We start from the raw sequence: 25122 nt of genomic DNA, 5'->3' as shown, positions 1-25122 counted from the left end.
CAACTTCGTCTCATGGAGAATTCGAATAATAGCAATTCTTCAAGAACTCGAACTAGATGCATACATAGAAGAAGATACTAAGATGCCCAAAGACGAGCAAGAGAAAACAACCTGGAAAAGACACAACAACAAGCCTAAGAAAATCATAATTGATGTTGTTAAAGATCACATTCTTCCAACCATCTCAAAACTAACTTCAGCTTATGATATGTTCAAGACCATTCAAAACTCATATGAAATAAATAAAGCAAGCAGATTGCTCACTTTAAAACAACAATTAATGCATATCTACATGAACAAAGGAGAAACAATCACATCCTATTTCATGAGGATTTCAGAATTAAAAGACCAATTGTCAACTATTGGGAATAATATAGATGATATGGAGCTATCTCTAATAGCACTTAAGGGATTACCATCCAGTTGGGAATCCTTTATTCAAGGCATTAGTGCTCGTCTGACACTACCAAAATTCGATCAACTCAAGAATGATTGTACTCAAGAAGAATCTCGACTAATCACAAGAGGATTGGGTCCAAACAAAGGGGGAGAAATTCAAGCACTACATGCTAACACAAACAACAAAGGGAAGAAAAGGAAGTTCAAACAAAAGAGAGGAAATAATCACAAAAGCAAAGACTTCTCCAAGATTCAATGCTACAAGTGTGATAAATTTGGACACACTCACAGGTTCTGCCCAGAAAGAAAGAAAACTCAAGCAACCATAGCTGAAGTCAAGGAAGTAGAGAATCCTCTATTTTTCTTAGCCTAATCAAGCGAACTAAACTCAAACAAACATATGTGGATAATCGATAGTGGAACATCTCGACACATAACCGGTTTTAGAGATCAATTCGAAACCTTTGAAGGTTACTCAATTGAAGAAGTTACAATAGGAGACAATTCTACCTATCCAGTGAAAGGAATTGGGACCTGCTCAATTCAATTAAGAACAAGAGTTACATTACAATTGAAAGATGTTCTCTTTGTACCAGGTATCAAAAGGAATTTGGTCTCTATTTCAGGACTAGCTGATCAAGGATATCGTGTCACCTTCCATGAAGATAAAGTTCTACTCTGGCCTAAATACTCTAACATAAAGAATGCTATTCCTATAGTATCTAGAGATGGTAGTTTATACAAATTATGTTATACTCAAAAAGAAGCACTAAATCATGAAGTATCAAACTCTAATGAAATTTGGCATAGAAGATTAGGACATCTTCCATTTAGTGCCCTACCTTCTATAGGAAAAATTACCACAGGATTACCCAATCTAAAATCAGATCATGTTGGAACTTGTAAAGGATGTGCTCTAGGGAAGAACTCAAAAGGGTCCTTTCCCTCAAGTGAACACAAATCAAAAGTTGTACTAGAACTTGTCCACATTGATTTGTGTGGTCCAATGTCATTACCATCACTAAGGGGATTCTTGTATTACGTGATATTTGTTGATGATTACTCTAGGAAAACTTGGATTTATTTCATAAAACTCAAAGAATCAAATGAAGTGTTATTGAAATTTAAAGAATTTAAGGCCCTAGTGGAAAATCAAACTGGGAAGAAAATAAAGACTCTAAGATCAGATAATGGGGGTGAATATATCTCTAAAATTTTTAAAGAATTCTACATTTCTGTTGGGATTAAGAGGGAGTGTACCGTACCTTATAATCCTCAACAAAATGGAGTTGCAGAAAGAAAAAACAGAACCATCATTGAAGCTGCTAAAGCCATGATGCATGATCAAAATCTACATATCTCATTTTGGGCTGAAGCCTCAAATACAGCTGTGTACATTCAAAATAGATGCCTTGATTCAATCCTAGAGAATATAACACTTGAAGAAGCCTTTATAGGAAATAAACCAGATTTAAGCCATCTAAGAATCTTTGGTTGCCACGTGTATATTCACGTTCCTAAAGAAAAGAGAACCAAACTAGAACCCTCTGGGAAAAAAGGCATATTTGTTGGCTACAGTGAAACCACTAAAGGATACAGAGTCTATATTCGAGGACGAAGATCCATTGAAATCAGTAGAGATGTCAAATTTGAAGAAGATGTTGCTTATAAATTATCTCTAAGTGCAGAAGATGATCTAACTGCAGAATAAGATGAAAATCCTACAATTGAAAATCAGAGGAAGAATAGCATAGAAAATCATGAACTTCAATCACCTAATTTCGAGAATGCTGAAAATCCTAACAAGAAGAAAAGACCACTATGGGCAAGAAAGATGATTGAATAAAATAATGTGGAACCCGATGAAATTTTCAAAGAGAATAAGAAAACAAGAAGTCAATCATGCTATGTTGCCCTCATGACCGAACTTACAAAATCTGAACCATCAAATGTTGAAGAGGCTTTAACATGTCAAGCTTGGAAAGATGCAATGATTGAAAAACACAAAGCCATATTCGTTGCTAGGGGGTTCTCTCAAAAGGCTGGAATTGATTATGAAGAGACATTTGCTCTAGTTGCCCGATATACTTCTGTAAGAACCTTCATTGCCATTGTAGCTTCCAAAGGGTGGAAGATACACCAAATGGACGTGAAGACCGCATTTTTGAATGGTGTTATTGGGGAAGAAGTATATATAGAACAACCTGAAGGCTTTGCTACACATGATAGAAATCTCTATGTGTGTAGACTAAAAAAAACTCTCTACGGCCTTAAGCAAGCTCCCAGGGTATGGTACGCAAGGATAGATAGGTCTCTCTCCAAACTAGGATATTCCAAAAATGAAGCAGACTCTAACATATACTTCAAAATATCGGATGGTGACATCTTAATACTTGTTCTCTATGTTGATGAATTGTTGATAACAAGAGAAGATCACCTCATTGCAAAATGCAAACAAGATCTTGTGGCTGAATTCGATATGAAGGATCTAGGTCTACTGCACTATTTTCTGGGCCTAGAAGTATGGCAAAAAGAGAATTATATTTTCCTAAATCAAGGAAAATACACCACTGATATCCTGATCAGATTTGGTATGATAGATTGTAAGCCTCTATCCATTCCAATGGAAACAAATTTTCATAAGCTCAAAAGTGAAGCAGTAGATTCAGAACCTACAAATCCTACATACTATAGACACATTATTGGATCTCTTATTTTCCTGGTAAACACTCGCCCTGATATTTGTTACGCTACCAATGTGTTAAGTCATTTCATGTGCGAACCTAAAAAGATTCACCTAATGGCTGCTAAGCATATTTTGAGATACTTGCGTGGCACTATTGGACTTGGCATGAAGTATAAAAATGTTGAGATACAACTCCAAGGGTATTCTGATTCCGATTGGGCAGGAAGTTCCATTGATTGTAAAAGTACAACGGGGTGTTGCTTTAGTCTTGTATCAGCTATGATATCCTGGTTTAGCAGAAAACAATCAGCAATTGCGCAGAGTTCCATTGAAGACGAATATATGGGTGCCTCCATGGGAGCACGTGAGGCAGGTTGGTTAAGGAAATTGCTAGTTGGACTATTTGGGAAGCCCCCTAAACCCCAATGTGATTCACTGTGATAATCAAAGCTGCATCAAACTTTCTGTAAATCTAGTTTTTCATAATCGATCCAAGCATATAGAAATCCCATACCATTACATAAGAGATATGGTAGACAGAGATGTCATCAAATTGACCTACATCAGCACTGAAGAGCAAAATGCCGACATATTCACCAAACCTCTTGCAAAGTTGAAAGTGAAGTACTTTAGAGGTAAACTTAGTATGACTAAATTATAATGGAAATTTCTAATATTAATCTTAATCATATGTAATTGATATATTCATGAATATCTTGAATGCAATATTGCATGTATGTGTTATGTCATGGAAGGTGACGATCTTTCATGTGATGCAAGTGTAAGATCTCTATTGTAAGGTGACGACTTTCACAATAGCCTGATCTGTTATCAAGATTGACTACATTAAGTTGCTATTCTGGAATGTGCCGGAAATCTTGATACTAAATTTGCTATGATGAGTTATTGAATTGTTATCATTAAATGATTGTTTCGAAATATGTTGGAAATTATGATAACAATCACATTATGATTGACTACATTAATTTGCTGTCCCGGAATGTGCCGGATATCATGATACTAAAATTATTTCACCTGTGATAATGACAATGTTACAATTGTCACTAGAATCAAGGTTGTAATCTGATAAGACTTCAAGTAGTTGCTGTCCCAGAGTGCTGGATATCAGATAATCCATATCTCTCTGAGATATGAAATATTTCACTAGTAAGTGTTACTACATGAATGATCATGTCAAATGAATGTGTATATCTAGAATGTTGTTCCTTAAAACTTAATTATGAAATTCAATCCTCTTTTGCTAAGAGGGAGTGTTAAGGATATAGCTTCATTCGGATTGAAGCAGGTAATATATAACGACATTGAATGAAGGGTCATGTCGCTGTAGTGTCATGACTCTACGTGGCATAAGCCACGTAGAAGTCATGCCCCTACGTGGACATGAATCTTCATCCTTTTATTTATAGGCATCGACACTTGTTGTGAACCGAAACCGATAACTGTGGCAGTTTCACGAACCAGCAAGCTGTCGATATTATCATAGAAGATTAGTAGTTAGAGTTATATATGTATATACACATCGGAGGTAAAACATATTCATTGCAGTATTCTCTATCTCTGATCTAAATTCCTTAACGAGGAATGCTATTCAGTTGAGATATATTAGTACAGATGAACAAACTATAGATATCCTCACCATGCCTCTTTCTAGAATAAAGTCTGCATACTTTCGAGGTAAGCTTGGTATGGTAGAAAATGCAGCCCTAGCTGAGATTGAGTCTCAACAACATTGATTTGTTTTAATAGTACTAATGTATTCTCTAAGATATTTAAAGTGTAAACTCTTATTATGCAATTTCATTAATCTGATATGGTTCATGATTAGTATAATGTGTGTGACTCCATGACAATATTGGTTCAGTGCTTGATGAGACCCTGTGAACATTATTGTGAGGTGACGATCTCTCAATAGTGAACACTTGTACATGTTGTAAATGTTTTTCAAATTCCAATTCAATGATCAAGGTATATATATAATGTTGTTGTATTTCAATGTAAATGTTTATCACAATATAATTGTTCTGGTGATTAATTATATTCTGTGTATTGCAGGTGGAGGTAGAGCATTAATAATTTCGATGTCTTCTCCATTTATCATTGATCGGTATATATAAAAAAATAGGGACGATCAAGTGACACCTTGATCAGACATGTCTATTAGACATGGCTGATCAAGATGCCACTTGATCGTGCCTTTTCTCTCATTTACAATACGTAACCAATCTAATGCCGATATTAATCGGTGTCAATGCGTAACAATGAAGTCCGATAACTAATCGGTGGCATTAACAATGAAGCCCGATAACTAATCGGTGGCATTAACAATGAAGCCCGATAACAATCGGGATACCAAGGTTACTATTTATTGTTAGATTGCAATGTTTATATATTAACACAGATCGTTAAATACGATCCTAGCATGATCGTAAATTTAACATCAGTTTGTATGATTATAATCGGTAAAACCGATAATGCACCATATATACAAGGAGAGCAATTATAATAGAAATATCAGATGATAGAGCAAAGGAATAATAAGTGAAGTCTATTATAGTCTATTGATAAGATAGATGATTGAATGAGAGATTTCATTTATCTCTCATTCAATCATTTATCTTACCAAAGCTATCATGTATCAACACTCCCTCTTAGCTCGGGAAGATGAATGACAAACAACATATCTAGCATCACATTTCTCATGCTGATCAATATTTCTTATGTAGTTTTATAATCTCACTCTCCAAAGGATCTTATCACCTAAAATATGTGACATGAAGTATCACATAAACACGTGATACAAGAAGTCATATCACCTCAGCACATGACATGAAGTATCACCTAAACACGTGATTCAAGAAGTTCACCACATTAACTTGTGATGACAAGATATCACCTAAGCATGCGATATCAGTATTGCAAAGCAAGCAATACTAAGGATAAATGCATGAGAATAATTAAATCCTCACTTTATCCAAATTGTGGTATGTGCACTGACATTTTCAAATGTCTTTACCACAATATAATCATGGCATATCCATGACATACGAGGAATCACACATGATATCTGGTTTGATCATTATAAGATTGTCACCTTATAATGTCTTCATACAAGTGTTCATTATCTGAGAGATCGTCACCTCTTAGAAAGGTACATAGGGGGTGGAGCCAATAAAAGTCATAGCACGACAAAGAAGTTTACACATTAAACATCTTATTAATATATAAGTATAAATTACAAAGCAAATTACCTTTCAATCATACCAAGACGTTTTCTGAAGTGCTCAACCTTCACTCTGGAAAGTGGTTTGGTAAGAATATCTATTGTCTGATCTCCTATACAAATGTATTCCAATTGGATCACATTCCTGTCTACCATATCTTACACATAATGGCAAGGAATCTCAATATGCTTGGATCTATCATGAAACACCGGATTCACTGAAAGTTTTATGCAACTTTGGTTGTCACAATGAATAACTGTAGGTTTCATTGGTTCACCGAATAATCCCACAAGCAACTTCCTAAGCCATACTGCCTCTCGAGTAGCCATGGAAGCTACAATGTATTCGGCCTCAGTGGAACTCTGTGCTATTGATGACTACTTTCTGTTGATCCAGGATATCATGGCTGAACCTAAACTGAAATAGCATCCTGAGGTGCTTTTCCTGTCAGTTACACTTCCAGCCCAATCTGAATCTGTGAATCCGTGTAAATTCAGATCAACTCTCTCATACTTGAGACCAAGCTTTAGAGTACCTTGTAGGTATCTCTTGATATGTTTTACTGCTACCAGGTGTATCTTCGTTGGATCACACATAAACTGACTCAAAGCATTAACTGCATAACAGATATCTGGTCTCGTATTTACCAGATACATCAAAGACCCAATCATTTGCCTGTATAGAGTAGGATCTGTGGGTTGTGATCCTGCTGGTGCTTCCTTAAGTTTATGAAGGTTTGTTTCCATCGGAGAAGTCATAGGTCTGCAGTTCAACATTCCAAATCTCTTCAAAATGTCCAAGGTATACTTACCTTGGTTTAGTATAATGCCATCATAATTCTGCCATACTTCCAATCCTAGGAAGTAATGAAGGAGTCCCAAGTCCTTCATGTCAAATTCTTTAGCAAGGTCTTTCTTGCACTGATCTAGGAGGTGATCTCTTGTGATTAGCAAATCATCAACATATAGAATCAATATCATCATATCACCTTTGTCTTGCTTATAGTAGAGATTTGGATCTGCATCATTCTTTGAGAAGCCTAGCCCCGTGAGATAAGTGTCAATTCTTTCATACCAGACCTTGGGAGCCTGTTTAAGCCCATAAAGAGCTTTCTTGAGTCTACACACATGAGACTCTGCATCGTGATTCTCAAACCCTTCAGGTTGCTCTAGATATACTACTTCTGCAATCTTTCCATTAAGGAATGTTGTCTTTACATCCATCTGATGTACTTTCCATCCCTTTGCTGTTGCAATGGTTAAGACTGCTCTTACTGAGGTGTATTTGGCTACAGGTGCAAAGGTTTCTTCATAATCAATTCCTTCCTTTTGTGAGAACCCTCTGGCTACAAATCTGGCCTTGTGTTTCGCAATGCTGCCATCTGCAACATGTTTGATCTTGAAAAGCCATTTGGAGGAAACCACAGATTTTCCAGCTAGCCTAGGAACAATCTCCCAAAGATCATTTTTCATAATGGACTGATATTCCTCAGACATGGCATTCTTCCATACTTGATGTTTAAGTGCATCTGATACATTGGTAGGTTCAACTTTTGAAAGATCATTCATGAGGGCAACATAGCTGGTGAATTTATTAGGCCTTTTGCTTTCTCTGAAGGTTCGTGAAGGGGCAGCATACTTCTGAGCTTCTTCTACAGTTTTGGTGGCCCATAGTGGTCTTTTCTTGAGATTTTCTCTAGGTGGGTTTTGAATCTCACCTTCATTTTCCTCAAGATTCTCCCTCTGAAGCTCAAGGGCAGGATCTTTATCTATGCAAGGGGCAAGAACATTGACTTCAAGTTCCATGGAACTTTGGGCTTTTTTGAAGGCTAAGTCTTCTTCAAAAATTACATCCCTACTAAGTTCAACATGCCTTTGACCAGGTATATAGATTCTGTAAGCCTTGGAGGTTTCACTATACCCAACAAGTATTCCCCTTTTTTCAAAAGGCTCTAGTTTTGACCTTTTCTCTTTAGGTACATGAATATAAACAAGGCACCCAAATATCCTAAGATGGTTGATATCTGGCTTTGTTTTAGTAAAAACTTCTTCAGGGGTTTTGTCTTCAATATGAGAGTGAGGACATCTATTTTGTATATACACAGCAGTGCTAGTGGCTTCTGCCCAAAGATTGGTATTTAGGTTTTGATCAAGGAGCATAGCTTTGGTAGCTTCCACAATTGTCCTATTTTTCCTCTCAGCTACCCCATTTTGTTGAGGATTATAAGGTATAGTAAGCTCCCTCTTAATCCCAACATTTTAACAAAAATCCTTAAACAGATCTACGGTGTATTCCCCCCCATTGCCAGTTCTTAAGGTTTTAACTTTATTTCCTGAGGAGTTTTCTGTTAGTGATTTAAATTCTTTGAACCTGTTAAGGATCTCTTCTGATTCTTTACATTTCAGAAAGTAGATTCAAGTCTTTCTAGAGTAGTCATCCACAAATATTACATAATACAAAAATCCTCCTAAAGAGGATACATACATAGGTCCACATACATCAGAGTGGACTAATTCTAAAACATTACTTGTTTTCCTAGTACTATTTTGAAAAGAACCCTTAGTATTTTTACCTAGGGCACATCCCTTGCATGTCCCTGAATGATACTGCTTTAACTTGGGTAAACTTGTGACAAGGTTTTCCATAGATGATAAAGCTCTGAAATTCAGGTGCCCTAGTCTTCTATGCCAAACTTCATTAGCATTTGCAACTTCATGGATTAGGGCTAGGCTGGTCTCTGTGCACAGCTCATACAGGTAGCTTTGTCTTTGACCAATGGTTTTGGCTTTCTTAATGGATGGATTCTTTGGCCAAGCCAATACTTTGTTGTGCATGAAGGTCACCCTATACCCATTATCCTCTAATGCTGAGATGGAGACTAGATTCCTCTTGATGCCTGGGACATATAGTACTCCCGTAAGCTGTAACGATAAGCTTGACTTCAGTCTGATGGTGCAGGTTCCAATTCCTCTGACTGGATGTGCAGAGTCATTTCCGATTGTCACTTCCTCATCAGTCTCCTCTATCATGGAGTCTAACACTTCTCTAAACCCTATAATATGTCTGGATGAGCCACTGTCGATCAACCATGAGTTAGCTTTGTTTGATGCTTGGTTTGAAAGTGCTGAGTAGAGTACATATTTCTCTAAGTCATCTTCTCCCTTTGATTTTCCAGCTTTGGCAAATGCAGCTTGTTGTTCAGCCTTTTTAGGACATTTAGCAACATAGTGCCCGAATTTGTCACACCTGTAACATTGAATATGGGAGAGATCCTTCTTGGAGGTATTCTTGCCTTGACAACCTTTCCTCTTCTTAAATTGTTTCTTCTTGCTTTTCTTATTGGAGTTCGTATTTAGGACTTGGAGATCTTCATCTATATTCTTTTGTTTGATCCCTTTCTTATTTAACCTTGACTCTTCTTGAAGACAATCTGCTCTTAACCTCTCAAATTTTGGATATTTAGCCCTTGCACTGATACCTTGGATGAACGTTTCCCATATACAAGGAAACCAATCTAGGGCAATGAGTGTTAACTTTTTGCTTTGGATCTCATATCCAAGTGTTGCTAGTTCATCCCTTAGGGCTGATATCCGCATGAAGTAGGCATTGACTGACTCCCCTTTGATCAAACTTATATGATTTATTTCTCTTTTTAAGGCCAAGGTTCTACTTGCATTGGATATCTCAAATGCATTTTCAAGTGCTTTGAACATATGGTAGGCCGTCTCATGTTTCTTTATGATAGGCATAGTATTATTCCTCACCCCATCAACTATGATTTTTATGGCCTTTTCATTGCCTTTGATCCATGTCGTTTTGTCAGGTTTGTTCTCAGGTTCTTTAGATTCAGCTTTTAGAAATGATTCAACTTTATTCTCTCTTAGAATCATCTTAATTCTCAACTTCCATGCTGAGAAATTGTCACCTCCTTCGAGCCTATCCTCAAATCTGATAGTGCTGGCCATTTGGAGAAATGTGATGTTAGATATATTCTTGACTTTAATTTTTCACAAATTTGAAAGCCACAGGTTTGATCAACCCGGCTCTGATACCATGTAAATGTTTTTCAAATTCCAATTCAATGATCAAGGTATATATATATATAATGTTGTTGTATTTCAATGTAAATGTTTATCACAATAAAATTGTTCTGGTGATTAATTATATTCTGTGTATTGCAGATGGAGATAGAGCATTAATAATTTCAATGTCTTCTCCATTTATCATTGATTGGTATATATAAAAAAATAGGGACGATCAAGTGACACCTTGATCGGACATGTCTATTAGACATGGCCGATCAAGATGCCACTTGATCGTGCCTTTTATTTCATTTACAATACGTAACCAATCTAATGCCGATATTAATCGGTGTCAATGCGTAACAATGAAGCCCGATAACTAATCGGTGGCATTAACAATGAAGCCCAATAACAATCGGGATATCAAGGTTACTGTTTATTGTTAGATTGCAATGTTTTTATATTAACACAGATTGTGAAATACGATCCTAGCATGATCGTAAATTTAACATCAGTTTGTATGGTAAAACCAATAATGCACCATATATATAAGGAGAGCAATTATAATAGTAATATCAGATGATAGAGCAAAGGAATAATAAGTGAAGTCTATTATAGTCTATCGATGAGATAGATGATTGAATGAGAGACTTCATTTATCTCTCATTCAATCATTTATCGTACCGAAGCTATCATGTATCAACACTCCCTCTTAGCTCGGGAAGATGAAAGGCAAACAACATATCTAGCATCACATTTCTCATGTTGATCAATATTCCTTATGTACTTTTATAATCTCACTCTCCAAAGGATCATATCACCTAAAACACGTGACATGAAGTATCACATAAACACGTGATACAAGAAGTCATATCACCTCAGCACGTGACATGAAGTATCACCTAAACACGTGATACAAGAAGTTCACCACATTAACTTGTGATGACAAGATATCACCTAAGCACATGATATCAGTATTGCAAAGCAAGCAATACTAAGGATAAATGCATGAGAATAATTAAATCCTCACTTTATCCAAATTGTGGTATGTGCATTGACATTTTCAAATGTCTTTACCACAATATAATCATAGCACATCCATGACATACCAGGAATCACACATGATATTTGGTTTGATCATTATAAGATCGTCACCTTATAATGTCTTCATACAAGTGTTCATTATCTGAGAGATCGTCACCTCTTAGAAATGTACACAAGTGGTGGAGCCCATAAAAGTCATAGCACAACAAAGAAGTTTACACATTAAACATCTTATTAATATATAAGTACAGATTACAAAGCAAATTACCTTTCAGTCATACCAAGACCTTTTCTGAAGTGCTCAACCTTCACTCTAGAAAGTGGTTTGGTAAGAATATCTGTTGTCTGATCTCCTGTACAAATGTATTCCAACTGGATCACAATCCTGTCTACCATATCTCGCACATAATGGTAAGGAATCTCAATATGCTTGGATCTGTCATGAAACACTGGATTCACTGAAAGTTTTATGCAACTCTGGTTGTCACAATGAATAACTGTAGGTTTCATTGGTTCAGTGAATAATCCCACAAGCAACTTCCTAAGCCATACTGCCTCTCGAGCAGCCATGGAAGTTGCAATGTATCTTACCAAAGCTATCATGTATCAACACATGTGATCATTATCGTAAGGTGACGATCTTACGATATTGATTGATCATACCATTATGATGGATATCATGGGAAATGACATCTATGGATATGTCATAATGGTTTATATCTCTAGTAGTAATATCTATGGATATTCCATAATGGTGGATATCATGAGACGTGATAGCCATGGATAAGCCATAATGGTGGATATTACATAAAGACATATTCATGGTGGATTTCATGTGACGTGAAATCCGTGGACATGCCATGTAGTAATATCTTTAGATATGCCATAATAGTGGATATCATGTGAAGTGATATCTATAAATAAGCCATAATGGTGGATATTACTTAAGGAAATCTCTATGGTGGATATCATGTGAGGTGATATCCGTGGATAAGCCATAATGGTGGACACCACATGAGGTGATGTCTATGGATATGCCATGTTGTTTGTTATCACAGTGAGGTGATACCTTTGTGACTCAGATCTTGAGCAGATTACCTCCCTAGCTAAGAGGGAGTGTTGAAGGATAGCGTCAATCAGTAATCTGATCTGACTGAGTCATTTAATGAATTAGTTTACTAATGAATATTCATTGTATTTGAATCAATTATATATAATTCGATTCTTTGAAATAATCAACATTTATCGATTAATATATTAATCGATTCTATGTAAGGCATATTACATATGAATCGATTCATATATTAATCGATTCTATGTTATGTCTAAGTATGAAATAGTTCCTTGTTAATCTATGTTAACTAACTAATCTATGATGTGTGATTATATGAAACGATTCAATGATTAAAACCGTATTATCTTCTTGCTTTAGACGTGTTATGTCTAAACGATTTTATGGAGAGAGACGTGATGGTTGGGAGACGTGATGATTAAGAGGATCGTGTTGATTGCTTTAGACATCATGCTCTTATATTAGTCCGATCTCTCTGTCTCTCTCTCTCTCTCTCTCTCTTCATTTAAGGTTAACAAGAAGCGCAAAAGATAGAAATATAACTTTATAGTCCCACATATATATTTGAATTGTCCAGCATCATTAGCAGTTCTGATTTTTCTGTCATCAATTTGCACCATCATCATTCAGATTAAATTGCATCATCTATCGGTCTGCTTTACACAAAATTCAATCAAATTGAATTCCCTCTCTTGTGCTGTGATTAATCTATGCCTGTCAATTCATCTTTAAGGAAGATTGAAATTAAAATCAGATCTCCATAACTTAACACAAGATATCTGCAATATGATATAATATGTCCACCATATCAAGCAAGAACTCCTCTCATCCTCCAACATACCACCTATGGAAGGAAAGGAACAAGCCAAAGTGAAAAAGCACCTATCCAAAGGACACAAGCATCAAATCCAAATGATAACAAAGGCTACAAAATGCTGTCACAACTCTATTGTGCTCAAAATCTTTACAAAACCATCAATATATGCAACTTGAAATCCGTTACTAGAACACAACTCCAAAGTTCAAAATGTTCCTCCTAAAACAAGATCAAACATGAATGTTCCAAAAATAGTTAGAACAACAACCACAACTGATTGTTAACATCCAACTAAATATCTCACATGACTAGAAAAAGCAACCACAACAACTGCTAATCCATCCAATCATCCATACCTCAAAGGTTTCTAAAGCATCAATAGAACTCATGCCAATAACATATCAACCCATAAACTGCAATCACGAGCTCGTTGTACCAGAACTGACAATGAAGAACACATATCCAGGAACTCCCACTGCATGGGTAATGTCAAATTTGAAAATAGATCATGGCATACCAAGTCTACCAATCAACAATTATACCAAACTTGTGTTGATGCGTATTTTGTGACACTTGCCAACACAAAATAAAATACTAAGTATTCTATCTGTTGCAAATATAAATTTGTATTGTCTTTGATGTCAAACTTGTTGTCATTGATGATAAATTGGTTTGGGAGGTTAATCAATTGTGTTTCAGAGTAATGCAATACTAAAGGATTGGGGTTTTTGTTGTCATTGATGATAACTTGGTCTGGAAGGTTGATCAGTTGTGTTCAAGAGTAATGCAGTGCCAGAGGATTGGTTATGAGTTCATGCAAAGGTGTGGAGAATGATTGTGGTTGCTTTAGATGGTATATCTAGTTGTCTTCTGACTTTTCTGGAACTTTAGAGGTGTAATGAAATATCCCCTTACTTTTTTTTTCAATTTTTTCAGTATCCAAACACCACAAACACCTGTTAAGGTTAGGAAATATAAACTCAATACTGCTGAAAGAAATCCCTTCCACTTTCTAATCACCAAGAGCCCAATGTGGGAAGGTGAGCGCATTTGATGAATAGGGGATCGTTAGCTCCAATAACCAACTGAAATACAATGCAGGGCGGCAAGCCAGCCCCTTCCGCTTGTCCAACAGGCAAGAAAAATTGAGAAGAATCACTCAACCACTTTTCAGCAGAAGGACAATCATTACAATTCTGAAAACAAATCACTCTACCACTTATTCAGTGGGAGGACTGAAATATAACAACAATCTACTCAACCGCTTAGTCAGCGAGAGGACAATAGTACAATAAATAAGATAGGTGGCAAGCCAAGCTCTTCCACTTCTTCAGTGGGAAATTAAGAGCAATTCACAATATAACTTGTTGTTAGTACTACTAATCAGCATTAGAAAGGTAAATATAAATGACACATCAAGTGCTGATAACAAGTCTAACAGCTGCAAATGATAATCAGTTCCTTTCCCACATTACCAAAGAACTCACACTCCCAAAAACCACTCCAAATTCTTAAATCTGATATACATGAACAACAAGCTGGAAAACTCAGACCAGCAACACTAAACTCCACAAATTCACTCCTAACTCACTCATAACCCAACCAAATAACTTCAAAACACAATCAAATGAACCCTAGACATGAGGTGACCTAGATAGAGCTGAGAAACAACAAGAAACACTAAGCAAACAATTAACACGCAACCCAAGGCACTCTCTAGCATAGTACGGATAGGGCATGAAGTTCGACTTGCTCTATTAAATCCAAATCAGTGAGAATAACCGAGCAAACCAGCAATAGATGTCGCCTAGACTTGAGAAAGATTAGGAGCCAGTACCTAGAAACAACAGAGTTCCACATAGAGATTTATGAATAAATCACACCTACAACCACACTGAAAAAACCAACAACCTGCTACACAAACACTCCACACCAAGATCAGAAACATATCAAACATAATCTCCTCAAAGAACACCATCTATTCTTCTGAGTAAAGAATAGTCTCACAGTCTCAACTAGTCGCTATCTTTCAAGCGAGAAGCTACGATTCGGCTAGGAGGTAAGCATTCCTCGACGCAATCAATCGAAATTCTGGCAGCACTTCGTTGCAAATATTCATGGATACCAAAAACAAAAGCCCAACACTTTTTTTTATAGACTTTGTTTCTCCAAATTCAAATTCACATTCCCTCCAAATGAACACCAAACCCAAATGCACATCCACTTCACATTATTTTGAAATTACATTTCATTTCTCCTTTTTCCAAGTCGACCTTCTCATAGAAGCAAATATACTTTACAAAAATGATAATAAAATAGTAATGTGGCGCCCAAGGTAGATAAGTGAAATATATTTTAAAATTAACTTTTTTCTCCATAAGGTGTCCATCTTGCCTTATTAATATTTCACTTTATAAAATATTTTCCTTCAACAATAAATTACCCAAACCTTATGATATAAAATAATACTTTATCACCTCAAGTTGTCCCCTTAAGTCATAACCAAAAATACATAAGTCATACGCCTAGGCCAAGGTGGGGCATTAAAAAAATATTAAAAACTACTTTTTCCATGTGCTGAACAACTGCCAAAGTGAGCTAAAGGCCCTAAAATACTAAAAATTGCACTGCCAGAAACAGCCTTTGAATTGGACCACCGAAACCCGCCAAAAATAGCATTGCTAAAAATAGTACTTACTAAAAATAGCATACTGCTAAAACTAGTAAGTCTATCCAAATCAAAGAAACGGGACTCGGACTCGGACTCGGACTCGGGACTCGGCGTCGGACTCGGGAAAGTGAAAAACCCAAGAAATTTAGAGATTTTTAAAGATTTAAAACTTGTTTCAGACATCCTTTATTGAATACACCTTAAAGACACAATAACATCATCAAAATTGGCTCATTTGATTACATACACAAGTATACATCAATCACATAAGCATAAACGCAAATTGTAGTTGAAGAAAATAACAAACATAGATATATAAATATTGTCAAATGTATACAATATTACAAAACTGATGGAATAAAAAATACATGTCATCAAATGATCATCATCAAATGTTTCATACAAATACCAAAGGTCAATACAACTACAAGCCTATGGCTCAGAGGAGCCTGCACGACAACACCCTCCGGCCCCGACCCCCTACGAAGGCGTCTAAGGTAGGTCCTAGATGATTGGACAGCCATGGCCGCTCCCCATGACACCATGCCATGCTCACCAACATCAGGAACATTCATGTCACTATTTGCCTCTGAATCTCCAGTCTGTGCTCGTGCTCTCCGCTCCTCGTCTGCCATGGCTACAGTCTCAGCCTCTATATCTACCAGGTCAATCCAATCAGTGTCAGACTCGGAGGTTAAATTTTCCCTACTTCTATCGACGCAGTTTCCCCCCATATTTTTCGATGGGGGTTTGGGGGCAGCGCCCCTTGCGCGCTCCCTGTCGCGATACAAGGTGCTGCCCCGCGAGGCCAAAAAAACTTATTGTTTAATAAAGGCATCGGGTGTTATTTTTCTATTGGCTGACATGTTGCAACCCTAATTTTTCTCATTCTCAGGCGGAGGTTGTAGTGAACAAAAACGAGACCATTCATTTTAAAAAAAACTTTTAAAATGTTTTTTTTTTGTCATTTTACTTAAGCTAGGCAGTAGCCGAGTTTGGGGCTCAAGACTCACTGAGTTTGGCGAGTTTGAGCCAAACTCACCAACTCGGCGAGTCTGGCGATTTTACTCGCCAGACTCGGACGAGTCCGAGTTCGAGCCCCTAGGATTCGTTGAGCATGACTCGTACTCGGACTCGCCGAGTCCGAGCGAGTCTGGGCGAGTCCCATTTCTAGGATCCAAATGCATTTTAACCACATTCTGAGCAGCCATCACAAGTTACTAAAAATAGTAAATCTGGTAAAGTCTTCGGATTCGTTTGCATGTCACACCATCGCAAGGCTCCCTGAAAACCCAGAAAAATAACCTGCCCTCACCCCCACTTACTAAAAATAGTAAGTTCGGAAAAATCCTCAGATTTAGTTGCATGTCACACCATCACAAAGCTCTTTGAAAACCCATAAGGAATCTAGAATCAGAACTGTAAAATTCCAACATGCAAGCCCCCAAAACTGCCAAAGCATCCTCTTGGAAAAAATGAAACCCTCATTTCTGCCTCTGACTGACCAACGGGTCTCAGAATTGGCCATAAGTCCCCAAAACAAACTAGAGGGGAAAAGGGGACATTATAGTCCACCCTTCCCAAAATTGCTTGACCTCAAGCAATGCCACCACAACTCCAAAAAATTTTAAACCGATCCACACCAAAGCAAGTACAATCTCAGGGTCCCAGGTCTGTCTCAGGAAGAACCCACCATGCCGATGTCGTGCTACTTTGATCACATCAGTGAAAACATCATGCCAAAACTGCACTAACCTCCCTTGTAACTCCATAATGTTACCATCCATAGGACTCAAATAGAAAAATCTTGAAGGATTGAACTCAATATCATGCAGCATCTCATGCCGATAAAGCTCTGAGTAATCAATATCAACAATGCCACTATCTATCACAAGCCTGGGCAATAAGAAATAAAGTCTACTCAACTCACCATCAAACTCCACAACATATCTCCGCAAGGTGTCAAGCAGAGCCATGACTGTAAATTTGACTTCTCCAAATCTCCCTACAAAGAGGAAAACAATCCTTTGCAAGAGCTCAACAAACTCATCCCCATAACTTCACATGAATCTACTAGGCCTCAATTGAATTATTCTCATACAATCATGCAAACTTCTTAAAACTCTTATAGTTCCCACTCCAAGCACCTCAGAATGATGAACTATCAAAAGCAAAGGTGCGTTGTCCCAATCTTAAGTAGAAGAGAGGGCATAAGGATAACCACTGGTTAGAGCTTGAACACTTCCCATACACGGATACTGATTGCACCAACTTGCTATACCTCTCATCTGAGACCATGAACCCATCCTGCCAGGAGACTGTGAAGTCTAAAAAAGAGTACACCAACAGCCCACCAAGTCTGAAATGATTGACTTGAGATCTGATTTTAGGAAAATCAGCATCAACATCCAAGAAGATGAACAGTTGTTGCAACACAGGAAATCGACATCCAAAACAACACATCTGCTCATGACCAAGGCTAGAAATATCCTCTCTAATGACTCCAACTCCACATAGAACCATCCTTTGCTCAAAATATCTTCCCAATACACTAGTTGATGTGCAAAAGGAACCATCAAATTGTTGGTAAAGAAGGGAACAACACCATCAAGACTGAAAATTTGTTCCTTATCCCTCCAAAGATCCTTCTTTCCATATGTAATAAGCTCCATCAGACCATGTTGATGATCTCGATCTTGGATACCCAACCGAAAGTGATTTTCAACACACTGAAAAGAAAACTCAACACATCCCCAAGTGCTAGTAAGGATCAAGTGCATACTTAATAAGTCGATGTCTCCTCTAGTGAACCCTTGAAGCCTAACGATGAAAGCTTCAACAACATTGGAATATGGAACAAATGCTGTCCTCAAATCCAACTCCCAAAATGGACTAGTATGAGCCTCATTATTATTCAACCCAAGGAATATGTTATCAAGCATGCAATCACCACGTTCTGGTCCTTTCTCCCCTACTTCATGAGTAACAAGTCTGAAATCTTCACTCCTTGTTGCTGCAATGAAACCATGGATGGCTACTAAACAGTGTTTAGACAACACAGTGATGCCAAAGATGTTGAAGTCATCTTGATACAACACTTCCCAAGTGGAGGAAAACAATCCTTTGCAGGAGCTTAACAAACTCATTCTCATAACTCCACATGAATCTACTAGGCCTCAATTGAATTATTCTGATACAACCATGGAGACTTCTGAAATCTCTTATAGTTCCCACTCCAAGCACCTTAGAATGATGGACCATAGAAAGAAAAGGTTCGCTGTCCCAATCATAAGTAGAAGAGAGGGCATAAGAATAACCACTAGTTAGAGCTTGAACACTTCCCATAGACAGATATTGATTGCCCCAACTCGCCATACCTCTCATCTGAGACCATAAACTTGTCCTGCCAGGAGACTGTGAAGTCTGAAAAAGAGTACATCAACAACCCACCAAGTCTGAAATGATTGACTTGAGATCTGATTTTAGGAAAATCAACATCCAAGAAGATGAACAGCTGCTGCAACACAGGAAATCGTCATCCAAATCAACACATCTGCTCATGTCCAAGGCTGGAAATTTCCTCTCTACTAACTCCAACTCCACATAGAACCATCCTCTTCTTAGAATCTCTTCCCAATCCACTAGTTGATGAGCAAAAGGAACCATCAAATGGCTGGTAAAGAAGGGAACAACACCATCGAGACTGAAAATTTGTTCCTTATCCCTCCAAAGATCCTTCTTTCCATATGTAATAAGCTCCATCAGACCATGTTGATGATCTCGAGCTTGGATACCCAACTGAAAGTGATTTTCAACATACTGAAAAGAAAACTCAACACATCCCCGAGTGCTAGTAAGGACCAAGTGCATACTTAAGAAGTCGATGTCTCCTCTAGTGAACCCTTGAAGCCTAACCATGAAAGCTTCAACAACATTGGTATATGGAACAAATATTGTCCTCAAATCCAACTCCCAAATGGACTAGTATGAGCCTCATTATTATTCAACCCAAGGAATAGGTTATCAAGCATGCAATCACCACGTTTTGGTCCTTCCTTCTCCCCTACTTCATGAGTAACAAGTCTGAAATCTTCACTCCTTGATGCTGCAATGAAACCTTGGACGGCTACTAAACTGTGTTTAGACAACACCTTGATGCCAAAGATGTTGAAATCATCCTGATTCAACACTTCCCAAGTGGAGTCTTCCTCAACCCCACTAATGCATTCAGTAATAAGCAGCCTCGGAAGATTACTCTTCACAAAACGTGGCACATCCTCATGGTTTGACATCACATCATCCATACACTGGAAACCATATTCAGTCTCATGTTTGATCACTTCACCACATGTTTTATCATCCATCACGAAGAGAGGGTTTTCATAACTTTTCTCGATACCCACTTCAAAGAGACGGTTATCAAGAATCTGGAAGCCATCCCTTCCCTCTTGCTCACTTCCATCTTTCTGATCCGAGTCTGCACAAGCAACTTTTGTTTATCTTGTGAAGTTCTCAAGATCAAACTCTTCTCGAAGTCTATCAAGCTCACCAATTACTTGCTCGATTTCTTCAGCTCTTTGTGCATTCTCTTGCCCCCTGAAAAGTTTGAAATCAGCAAACTGATCTTCTACCTACATGGCTGTCACCTTCAAAATCAGACTTGCAAACTACACTCTAGTCTCTTCACATCCAGATCCCAGGGAACAGTTTATGGGTATGCCAAAAACTGAATTGTAAAATCATATTACAGATTAGTTTCATTTCATAGAGCAAAAATTGTATTTTCAGATGTATGAATAAATCTGGGATACCTCCCAAGTTGCAAGTTATTGTGCTTCAGTATTTAGGACTGATAATAGAAGGTTATATGTTTATTTCTAAAGCTCGTATATGTTGATCATCTCAAACTTTGCAAAACAAACCAAACCATTTTGCAACTTTTGTCTTGCTCTGAATAACACAAAGAAAAAAATAGAATATTGTTTATTTAAATTAAAATAAACAAGCAAGTTGCTACAAAACAGTTTTCTAGTGTTCCACCGGGGGTTGGACATTACATTAACAACAAAAGGAAAGTGATTTCATAGAACATAAGCCAATAGCTACGACATATGCAAAATGTAAAGCAACTGAAATCAATCTCAATAATGTTTATATAAAGTTTACTAAACCCATATTCATATGTATAGCTTACAAATGCAACTAAAATGATATTTAATTGCTTGCTTGCTGGCATAATCTGATAAAAAATGATGTCACAAAGTTGTGAGAGTGAAACTAACATTTTAATTTATGAAACTATGCTTGGGTATGGCCCTGGGTTCTTTCTGAGTGCCTGAGTTCTCTGTGGGTCCTTCACAGAACCTAGGCACCCTGGAAGAACCCAAGCCATACCCAAGCTGTACCTGAATAGTACCTGTACCAGGATCCTGGCTAAAACAAAAGAACCCGGTATCTTAATTGCATAGCAATGTCTTGTTGCTTCAATTTTCACTATTCTTTCTATTTTCTACTTTCCCTCCCTATCGACTTCTTCAAATTTGTCCAACTATATTTTCATCAGTGTCTCGTGATCTTTCGAACATCATTCCATTCTTTTGTCCATTTTCTACTCAAAGTTATTAAAATGATCTATAATAAGCTCTATAGATTTTTCTCTTTGATTTCCTACCATGTCACATTCAAAGTTAGATCCAACCCTATAGATGGACAATATTAAGGCTTCAATACCACTTTAATGTCCCTAATTTGATGACCTTAAGAAGCAAACAATTTTTGTAGTGTGTGCAAGTTGAAATGATGAAAAATACCAAAGTGCGTGCCAAACACCAAGAAATTAATGCTGATTAACAGTACAATAGCAGCAATTACTTGGAAAACCCTTATTGATCATAATATTCAACCATAGACAGCCGATCCAACATTCCCCAATCTAATATGATTTTTTGAAACTCTCAAATACAAAATAATCAAGTATACAACATATCTAAACTATAAGAACTAATACAAACCTGGAAACCATTACATACATCTCACAATTAGATAAAAATGATATTGCAATAGTAGAAACCCTCAATTGTTGACAAGTTACAACAACAACAAGGGACTATTTGCAACCAATATCAATGTCCAAGTACTAAAACAATTGATGATCACCACAAATACAAACACAAAATCATGTAATTCTACTTGCAAATTTAGCGATTTGATTGCTTGATGGTCCAATCATTGAATTTCAACAATGAAAATGTGTATGGTGGCTGGAATAGTCTGATATCAAACTATACATAGTGCACAAATGAGAAAAATAAGTGCTGATATGACTCCAGTGTTTGCACTAGGGCTGTATGACATCACAACATCAAGTGCAGCCCTATTGACATGGTTGTGTACTAGCAATAAAACCTCAAATAACTCAAAGTGAGTTATGGCGATTGGGAAAAGGCTGATGCAAGATGTAGAATGATCCGGCATTCCATTTCCGCTCTACTTTCAAGGCGCATGAGGAGGTTCTTAGTGGTCTATACTCAGTCATAGAGTGGATGGCACCTGCTAGTTGTACTACCGAAATTATGCGAGAGATACAGTTGTTTTCTAGTGCTCAAGGGGAGAACTTCTCTTGTCCTATCTGCAAAGAAAGTAGGACAACTATGATGCTAGGTAAAAATACATTCTAAGGCATAATTTTAATTTTATTATATATTGTTAAATGAGAGTCGAGAGTGAGACTGATTTTTTTTATTTTTCTCATTTTAGATAATTGGTGGAACTTTTTTGGCCCAAAAACACTAAATATTTAGAAGTTGGTCATATGCATTTTGAGCCAACCATGCAGCGCATTTGGTTGTGAGTGCAATTGGAGTATGTTTGAGCACATACAGTCCAAGAGGCTCAATAGATTATCTGTGGAGAAGTTGAACGATCTTGTCTTTGTTCACTACAACCTCCACCTCAAACAGAATTAGAGTGCACAGTTTGACATCTCCCCTATCATTTTAGAGGAGGTTGATCTTGAAGCCGAGTCGACCACTGAGGCTATAGAACATTTCTTTAATGACGACGACATTGATTGGATCGACCAGGCAGATAGACAGGTTGAGGTTGTAGCCATGGCAGAGGAGCAGAGACAACGGAGCCAGACGCAGACACATATATTCATATACCTAATGTTGGTGAGATTGGCATGGTGTTACAGGAAGAGGCTATGGCTGCCGAATCATCCAAGACCTACCTTAGACGCCTTCGTAGGAGGGATGTAGGCTCTTCTGAGCCATAGGCTTGTAGTTGTTTTTACTTTTGATATTTGTATGGAACATTTGATCATATGATGACATGGATTTTTTATTCCATGAGTTTTGTAATATTGTATACATTTGATAATATTTATATATCTATGTTTGTTATTTCCTTCAGCTACAATTTGCGTCTATGCTTATGTGATTAATGTATACTTGTGTATGTAATCAAATTATCTTCTGTTTGATGATGTTATTGTGTCTTTAAAGTGTATTTAATAAAGGGTGCATGAAACAAGTTTAAATCTTTAAAAATATTTAAATTTCTTGAGTTTTTCACTTTGCCAAGTCCAGCCGAGTTTTATTTGCCGAGTCCGAGTACCGAGTCGAGTCCGCTTCGTCGAGTCCGAGTCTCGTTTCTATGATACATGCTAAAAATTTGTTGCTAATGATGTAGTGCAACTGCAAAAGCTAGCCGCAACAACTATAATCTCTGAAACCCCCCAAATATCAGCAACAAATATTTGAGACAACACTTTGAGCCCTTGAAACTCTCAAAGTCAATATAATGTGTATAACAAGAAGAAGAATTGGTACAATGACTAAAAAAACCAATCAATGACTGAAAATCCTCACAAATAGCAACAATATTTAAAATCCCTCCAAAAGTAGGAAATCTAACCCTTTCACACTATATCAATACTGTAGTAGCACTATAGCAACTGAAAATGACTTCAAATCCTGAACCAATCTTCAACAAATCAACACATTTGTAATCCCCAAACAGAATTACCTCTAATGGATAACAGGTCTTTTGTCCTCATATTCAAATATGAAATTCAAGAGGGTTTTCATCCTTTGGATCTCCCACACCAAGGGTTTTCATCTTTGAATTCTTCAAACTCCAAATTGGAAAGAATAGTGAAATGACAAATACAATTAATTTGCTTTGAGCAATGCCTTTCTTTTATAGTTTCCATTTGGGCCCTCTACTTGAATTTACTTTTTCCTTTAGATATTTAAAAGTATATTTTAAATTACATCAAGTGTTTGAAAAACATTTTTAAGTAAATGTTGAAGTGTTAAAAATACTTTTGAAGTATTACGAAGGCCCTATAATAAATTTTTAAGTTCCCCTTCTAAAAATAAAATGACGAAAATATTATTCTCTTATTTTAATCCTTAGCCTACAAGTCCTCAATTAACTCGTTTAATTGTGAAAAGGAGACTTGACATTTTGAAAGAGGCAACAAACACTACAAAATACTCTAAAATAGGCTATAATTTGCTTTCTTAATCTAGTTGACTAGGAGAGGATAGTACCGCAGTTTTTAGAGCTTTTTTATTTCATAAACTTAGGTGCTGATTTAGATTGCTGGATGATTGACTTTTAATAAGTTGAATTCTTGAGTTATATCATTATGTTAAAGGTGTGATTTAGGGTTTGGTGCACTCACATTCAATTTTTTCTGTTCTTGGCATTGATTATAATTGGTTGTGCCATAAAAAATGCACCAAATTCATGTGTTTTCTAAACCTTCCTTTCTAGTTGCAATTTTATTATATACTTCCCCATTTTAGGTCACAATTTGGTTGTAGTTAAGCTAGTTGATAGTTGCAATTTTTTTTTTTTAACTCATCTACTGGTTGCAATTTTCACCTAACTTTGCCAGTTAATTGGCCATTATCAAATAGCATTAGCTTTGAAAAAATACACTTTACTTATTCTTGCTCTAGTTTTGTTCTCACAACTTTTCCCTAGTTCCTCCTAATATTACAAGTACACAATCTTCTATACTCCTTCCTTTGCATTTTAATTTGTTTGATGCCATCCTAATTGTGTTTTGAGTAATTACCTTTGAAGGCATGGTTCTTGGGCTTTGCCACTAACCAATGGTGCCATTCCTTTACTTGCCCACCTAGGGATGATTTCA

At 36.9% G+C, this 25122-nt stretch overlaps 1 protein-coding gene across 3 annotated transcripts in view; it reads left to right on the top strand.

Annotated features, from left to right (window-relative positions):
- The window catches only part of LOC131065635 (beta-hexosaminidase 3), a 147934-nt gene that overhangs the window by 96537 nt on the left and 26275 nt on the right, over window positions 1-25122 (top strand). The window lies entirely within an intron of this gene.

This window comes from Cryptomeria japonica, unplaced genomic scaffold (genome assembly GCF_030272615.1).
Source record: "Cryptomeria japonica unplaced genomic scaffold, Sugi_1.0 HiC_scaffold_319, whole genome shotgun sequence".
NCBI classification, from domain to species: Eukaryota; Viridiplantae; Streptophyta; class Pinopsida; order Cupressales; family Cupressaceae; genus Cryptomeria; species Cryptomeria japonica.
This window is presented reverse-complemented; position numbering and strand designations above follow the sequence as displayed.